We start from the raw sequence: 7,181 nt of genomic DNA, 5'->3' as shown, positions 1-7,181 counted from the left end.
GAGCCTGGATTGAGCCCTGGCAGTCTGACTCCAGAACGCATGGCCCTTCTACTACAGGTGCCAGCCTGGTACTGAGGTCCTAGTAGAGAAAACATAGATGTGGAAGATGAGGCGCCCCACCCCTTCCTCACTGGTCCCAGGTCAGTCCTCATCACATCTGGTGCCCATCCCCACCTCTGGCCCTGGCTCCTGTTGTTCCCTAGAGGGTTCCTGGAGCCTTTCTGATAGCTGGGCCTGGGCTGTTGCCCACCATGCTGCCAAAGCCACTCCATATTTAGCTGGAGTTATGCACTGTCCTGGGGTCTAGTTGCTTCCTGTTTCTCCAAGCACAGGGGAGGTTCCTTGGGGACTGAGGCTGTGTTCTCCCTTCCCCTGTGTGTGGTCCTCCTCTGGGACCTGGCAGGATTTGTGCAGCAGGCAGCAACTGTGATTGTGAGGGACCCTAGGAAGGCCCTTGTCTACCCGCTATATTCCTCCTTTACTTTTTTTTTTTTTTTTAATGTATTTATTTATTTTTGGCTGCGTTGGGACTTTGTTGCTGCACGCGGGCTTTCTCTAGTTGCGGTGAGCGGGGGTTACTCTTCGTTGCAGTGTGTGGGCTTCTCACTGCAGTGGCTTCTCTTGTTGCAGAGCACAGGCTCTAGGCACCCGAGCTTCAGGAGTTGTGGCTCACGGGCTCTGGAGCCCAGGCTCAGTAGTTGTGGCGCACAGGCTTAGCTGCTCCGCAGCATGTGGGATCTTCCTGGACCAGAGCTCGAACCCATGTCCCCTGCATTGGCATGCGGATTCTTAACCACTGCGCCACCAGGGAAGCCCCCTCCTTTACTTTTAAAAATTCTATCATTAGATGGGATTTCACTCCTTTAATTCCTGTTAAGATTCAAATTCCTCTGCGAGAGGGGGCATAGTCTTGTTACTCATTCATACTTTAATGAGAAATAATTCACAGAATCCTTCCTGAGAGCAGGCTTTGTTATCATGGCCACCATTTATTGAGCGCCTGCCACGCGCTCTCCACTGATCTAAGAGCTTCTCATACATTATCCCATTTAAATCTCACAACTCTGAAGTGAGTACTGTAATTTTCCTTGTTTTACAGATAAGGAAACTGAGGCCCAGAGAGGTTAAGCACCTTGCCCAAGGTTTGCAATCAGTGGAGCAGGAATTTGAATGTAGGAAGTCTGGTTCCAGAGCCCACACTGCCTATCACTCCACCAAGTTAATAATCCCTAACACTCTTCAGTTTACAAATGTATTCAGTGTATTCATAGACATCTTTTGGACCTTCCTACAATTCAGTGAGGTAGTTGGTACGATCATCCTCATTTTACAGAGGAGAACACTGAGGAGGCTAAGTTCAGTCAACTGGCAACAGGATTTAGACCCAGCACTCCCATCTCAGCTCAGCTCTCCTCCCTGGACCACACGCAGCAGCACACAGTGATAGGAGCCTCGAGGCAGCTCCTGGGTGGGCGAGGGAGGATGCAGTGGGCACGGAAACTGGCAGAGCCCAGAACAGAGCTGCTCCTTCCTCTCTTCTCCACCTCCTCCTCCCTCCATCTCTTCGTTCTCTCTTTCCTTCTACTCATTCATTCATCTACCTGGGCACCTACTAAAGGTAAAGGCTGTGGCTAAGGATGGCCAAAACAAGTGTCCCTCGTGCTGTCACAGGGCTGACAGTCTAAAAAACAAACAAACAAAAACCCTTGCTATATCTTAAGTGTTAATGATGAGCTGGGCCCTGTGCTGAGTACTGGACGTGCGTCATGCTCAGAGCCCTCTTTTTCAGGTAGGAGACTGAAACTTAGGAAGGGTCCCAGCATCTCACCATTAGGCTGCATTGCCTCCATCTTGGGGTGTAGTGAGGATCCAGTGAATATTTTTGGAGTGATGAACACACACACACACAGCCCGGGCTTTGTGACCCCAGCACCCAGCACCAGAGGCAGCCCTGTGTGCTGTCTCCAGCACCCTCCCTACCGCCAGGAGCCAGGCCCCATCCCATACAGGAAGGTGATGGGGAAAGGCCATCTCCCAAAGCAGGGACAGGATGGGGCCAGGGGTGGGGGTATGGGTGGGGCAGGAAGGGCTCACCAGTCCTCCCTGGGCAGGCTTTTAGCATGGCTTCCTTGTGCCTCAGTTTCCTCTTCTGTAGGGTGACTTGCTCACAGCTGTGTCTGAAGTGTGACCCATCAGAAACTCCCTAGAGCTGGCTGGACGCTTCATCCTCCCCGCTTTCTGACCTGGTTCTCCCAGGCTCTTCGTGGGGATTATGTTTCCTACTTTACAGATGTGGAGACAAGGCTCGGAAAGACTGACCCACAGCCACATAACGAGCGTTAGAAATGCGATGAGAACCCACCAAGGTCTTGAGTCTATTGCCCCAGCAAGTATCTCCTAAGCACTCAGTGGGGTATCAGAGTCTGAGCTGTGCCCAGGACATATAGCAGTGAGCAAGACACACTTGTCCTACCTCCAGGGGCACCAGTCCCAGTAGGGGGTGACAGACAAGGGAGGAAATGTTGAAAATGTTGGCAGGACAAAGTGACAAGAGCCAAGAGAGACCTTTGGTGGGCAGAGGACAGAGGTCGGCTCAGGGCTGTCTCAGCCCCCGCACTTGGGAGGACCCAGCAGAGCAAAGGTTTGGGGGCTGGGGAGTTGAACTGGGGAAGGCTGGGGTCCGGGACCAGTATTCCTGGCTCAAGTGGGGTGCTGACTGGGAGAGGGAGTTGGAGCTGCCTCACCCTCAGAAATACCCAGACCAAGGCCACTTTCGGCCTCTGCCTGCTGCCTCTCAGGCCATGCTCTGCCTGCCAGGAGTTTCCATCCATCAGTTTCCTTGTCTTGGGTGGTTTCCAGCCCCACCTGCTTTCCTGGAGGCCAGTTCACCCATCACTCCTGCCAGGCATGTACCAGGGTCACTCTGAGTAACTCCAGGGACCCAGGGTGACCTCACCCTGATTCAGTTTGACTCACCCGCCCCATTTCTGGAAGGTGGCTCTTGGCCATTCTTACGTCATGCTTCAGCACCCAGGGCCTGTGGGAGTGGCATATCCCCCTCCCCACTCCCAACGGTTAACCGGGTCTGTGTCACAGAGGGGAAGTGCGGGAGCCCTGAGGAGGGAACCCTCATACACCCAGATTAACTCACTCTGTCTACAGTTCACTTTGGACGTCTCCTTTCCAGTGATCGCGAACATTCTCCAGTCTACTTTCCTGCTTTTATCAGGAAAAGGACATTATCTAGGAAGACTAGCTGTTGTTAATTGACCACTTACTATGAGCTGGGCACTCTGTAGGTATCATCAGAGTCTCAAGCATTTCATTATTGGTCTTCATTTTCTAGATGTGGAAGCCAGAGCTCAGAGAGGGGACTTGACTTGTCTGAGGTCACACTGCAAAGAATTGGCTGAGCTGGGATTGGAACTCAGGTGTACTTGACTCCAGAGTTGTTTAGCCAGGGCCCCACTCCTGACCACGCCCTCCAGCTGGGAGGTCTGGGAGGGCAGAGGGAGATCATTCCATCCCCAGCCTGAGCCTGCCCAGATCCAGGCTCACACCCCCCCAGGACCCCTTCGTAGTGGTGCTGGAAGGGATAGAAGCTCTGAGAGGAGCCACCATTTGCTCCACCCAGGGGTCTTAGGGCCATCACTTTCTTGGTGGGCAGAAGCCCAGACCTACGTAGCGCCCATAGGAGGGGATCCCCTTGTGAGTGGGCCAGACCTGTGCTACTTGGTGGGATTCGTGACTGGTCATCCCGCCTCATTTTTAGGTGGGCCCAGGTCTGCCACCTCAGCTCCCCACACGTTCTCTTCCACAGCTGCTCCCCAGGCTGCTCCAAATCCCTCCCCCCGGGCCTCTCGCACCCAACCTGCCTTCACACCAGGTGAGGCTGCACAGCCCACAGTGGCCACTAGTCACAGGTGGCTGTTGAGTGCTTGAAATGTGACTAGTGCAGCCAAGGAACTGAGTTATCATGTTATTTAATTTTAATCAGTTTACATTTAAGCTTAAAAAGTGATACTCCGGGCTTCCCTGGTGGTGCAGTGGTTGAGAATCTGCCTGCCAATGCAGGGGACACGGGTTCGAGCCCTGGTCTGGGAAGATCCCACATGCCGTGGAGCAACTGGGCCCGTGAGCCACAACTACTGAGCCTGCGCGTCTGGAGCCTGTGCTCCGCAACAAGACAGGCCGCGACAGTGAGAGGCCCGCGCACCGCAATGAAGAGTGGCCCCCGCTTGCCGCAACTAGAGAAAGCCCTTGCACAGAAACGAGGACCCAATGCAGCCAAAAATAAATAAATTAATAAAAAAAAAAAAAAGTGATACTCCATGCAGTGCTTAGAAAACATTTTAGTATGTTTGGAACAACTTGAACATGAGGATCTACTTTTTCAGCTGCAAATTTTTAAAAAACATTTATTTATTTATTTATTTATTTTTGGCTGTGTTGGGTCTTCGTTGTTGTGCGCGGGCTTTCTCTAGTTGCGGTGAGGGGGGGCTACTCTCCGTTGCGGTGCGCGGGCTTCTCATTGCGGTGGACTCTCTCATTGCAGAGCACGGGCCCCAGGTGCACGGGTTTCAGTAGTTGTGACTCACGGGCTCAGTAGTTGTGGTGAACTGCAAATTTTATGAACTCTAAGTACAGATTGTTTTCTTTTTAAATTTTATTTATTTATTTATTTATTTATTTATTTATGGCTGTGTTGGGTCTCCGTTTCTGTGCGAGGGCTTTCTCTAGTTGCGGCAAGCGGGGGCCACTCTTCATCGCGGTGCGCCGGCCTCTCACTATCGTGGCCTCTCTTGTTGCGGAGCACAGGCTCCAGATGCGCAGGCTCAGTAGTTGTGGCTCACGGGCCCAGTTGCTCCGCGGCATGTGGGATCTTCCCAGACCAGGGCTCGAACCCGTGTCCCCTGCATTGGCAGGCGGATTCTCAACCACTGCGCCACCAGGGAAGCCCTCATTAATATTTTTATATTGATTATGTGTTGAAATGATAGTATTTTAATATATCAGATTAAAATTTTAAATATTATTAAATATTTAAACTATTATTAAAATTACTTTTGCCTAATTATTTTTGTAATGTAGCTATTAGAAAAATTTTCAGTTACTTAAATGTGGCTCATATTTCTATCAGATAGTGCTAGTCGAGAGGATAAACGTGTGGGTTCAAATTTTGGCTCTGCGTGTCCTTGAGCAACGTAACCAGTCTCTCTGGACCTCAATTTCCTCACCTTTAAGACAGAGCTAATAGTAGTACCTCCCTCATAGAACTGTTCAGAGGAATAAATGAGATAATGTTTGTAAAGCGCTTAGCACAGTGCCTGGCATATAGTAGTGCTCAGGAAGAAAACGACAATATTATTATAGGCTTCCTTTTATCATAGCACCCAGTTGCAGTTCAATTAAACTCAACAGTATTTATGGAGGGCCTGCTATGTGCCTGGCTCTGAGGAGTCGATGAAGAACAAGCCAGATCGCAGCCTCTGCTCTCATGGAACTCCCATCCTCCAGGAGGGAGGTGGCCACTGAAGGAAACAGGGAAAGTGCAGGTAGTGAGTGCCGGGGAGAAAATGAAGCACGGAGATGTTGCTAGAGGCTGCTGTAGCGGGAGTGGCGAGGGAAGGTTTCCCTGTGGAGCGTGACCGACATGGAGCCAACCACGTGACGCTGTGAGGGAAGGGTGTTTCCGGCAGAGGGAACAGCTAGTGCAAAGGCCACAGCGAAGCCCCTGTGACTGCAATCTGTCTCCTGTATTGCACCATCTGCTTCACCAAACTTTCCGCTTCTCTCATCCAACTCTCTCCTGGCCACTGCACTGTCCCTGTGTTCATGGCAACCTTTGTAAAGCTGGTCCACGTTATTCCCCATCTCATCTGCTCTGCTCTCTCCTGTCTGCCCCCGGAAAACCTCCTCCCTCCTCTGGCCCTCCAGCTCAGGTCCCCTCTTCTAGGAAGTTTCCCCTGGTGGTTCCTGTCCCCACTGGTCTCTCTCTGGGATTCTTCTAAGACTGAACACTATGTTTTACACCATCCCAGTTCCCACCCTGCCTCTTCATCTTTCTGGGGCAGTCATGCCTTCCCCACAAACTTGCCCCTTTTCCCAGGGCTGGAACCAGAATCAGGTCTTACACTCTTCCTAGCACTCAGCCGAGCCGTTCATTAACACCTATGGATTGCCAGATCCTGGGAGAGGCATGTCTGCCTGGGCAGAGTGGAAAATCCCTGGCTGGGGAAAGGGCCGTGGAAATTTCTTCTTAACGTTCTCCTTCCAGACTTGGACTTGCCCCAGAAAGCAGTCAAGCATTTGCCCAGTGCCCTGCAGGGTGGCCTCTGTTCTTCCTCCTGCCCCCACCCCCAACCCACCCCAGGCTTGAACCCAGGGAGCAGTGACAGGGTGGGGCTGGGGAGAGGCAGCAGCTGGCAGCTGAGCTCTGCTGTAAAGAATCGCTCTTGATGTCATCCAGTCCCACCCCCTCAGTTCAAAGATAAAGGAACAAGGTCAATGGCAAAATCACCCTAGACTGCGGGTCTCTCCTTTCCAGTTCAAGCTCATTCCATTGCCCCATGTTCCTCGGTTTCCTCATCTGTAAAATGGGAATAATAATAACAGTACCTCCTTCATAGGACTGGTGATATGTGAAGTGAGTTAAAGATGTAAAGATAAATATAAGCCCTAGGTCTGCCCTTCCTCTAGCCCCTTGGTGGAGTGTGCAGTTCCCATTCTTCCAGCTGCCAACTTCTGGGGGGACTTAAAAGAGGGTTTGAAGTTATCACCAGGGGCCGGCAGGTTCCAAGGAGGATTGCCCGGTGTTGTCTGTACACTGTGTCCACAGCACATCTGGCTCATATTTGTCCTGCTGCTTTTTAAATGTCCGTAGATGCAATTTTGGTGAGTAAAATATGTATTCACTTAACATTGTTACTGAAGTCACAGGTTTGTAATATATTTGCTCAATCAGTGATAGCAAAAGTCAAAATTTTTGGAGGCTGAGAATTGGTTAGGGGCCACTGGGGCAGGTTCTCCAGTCCTCAGCCCTTCTCTCCTGGGAACCCAAGCCGCTCTCCTGTCCTCTGAGATGTGCCAGCCCAAATCAGCTCTACTATTCTGTCGCCAGCCCTCAGATTACCCCCTCCCCTCCCCTCCGAGGGAATGGGAATGTGGGTTGGGGGGAGGCC

Source organism: Balaenoptera borealis (assembly GCF_965194805.1).
Source record: "Balaenoptera borealis genome assembly, chromosome: 10".
Lineage (NCBI taxonomy): Eukaryota > Metazoa > Chordata > Mammalia > Artiodactyla > Balaenopteridae > Balaenoptera > Balaenoptera borealis.
Note: the sequence above shows the minus strand (reverse complement) of the source record.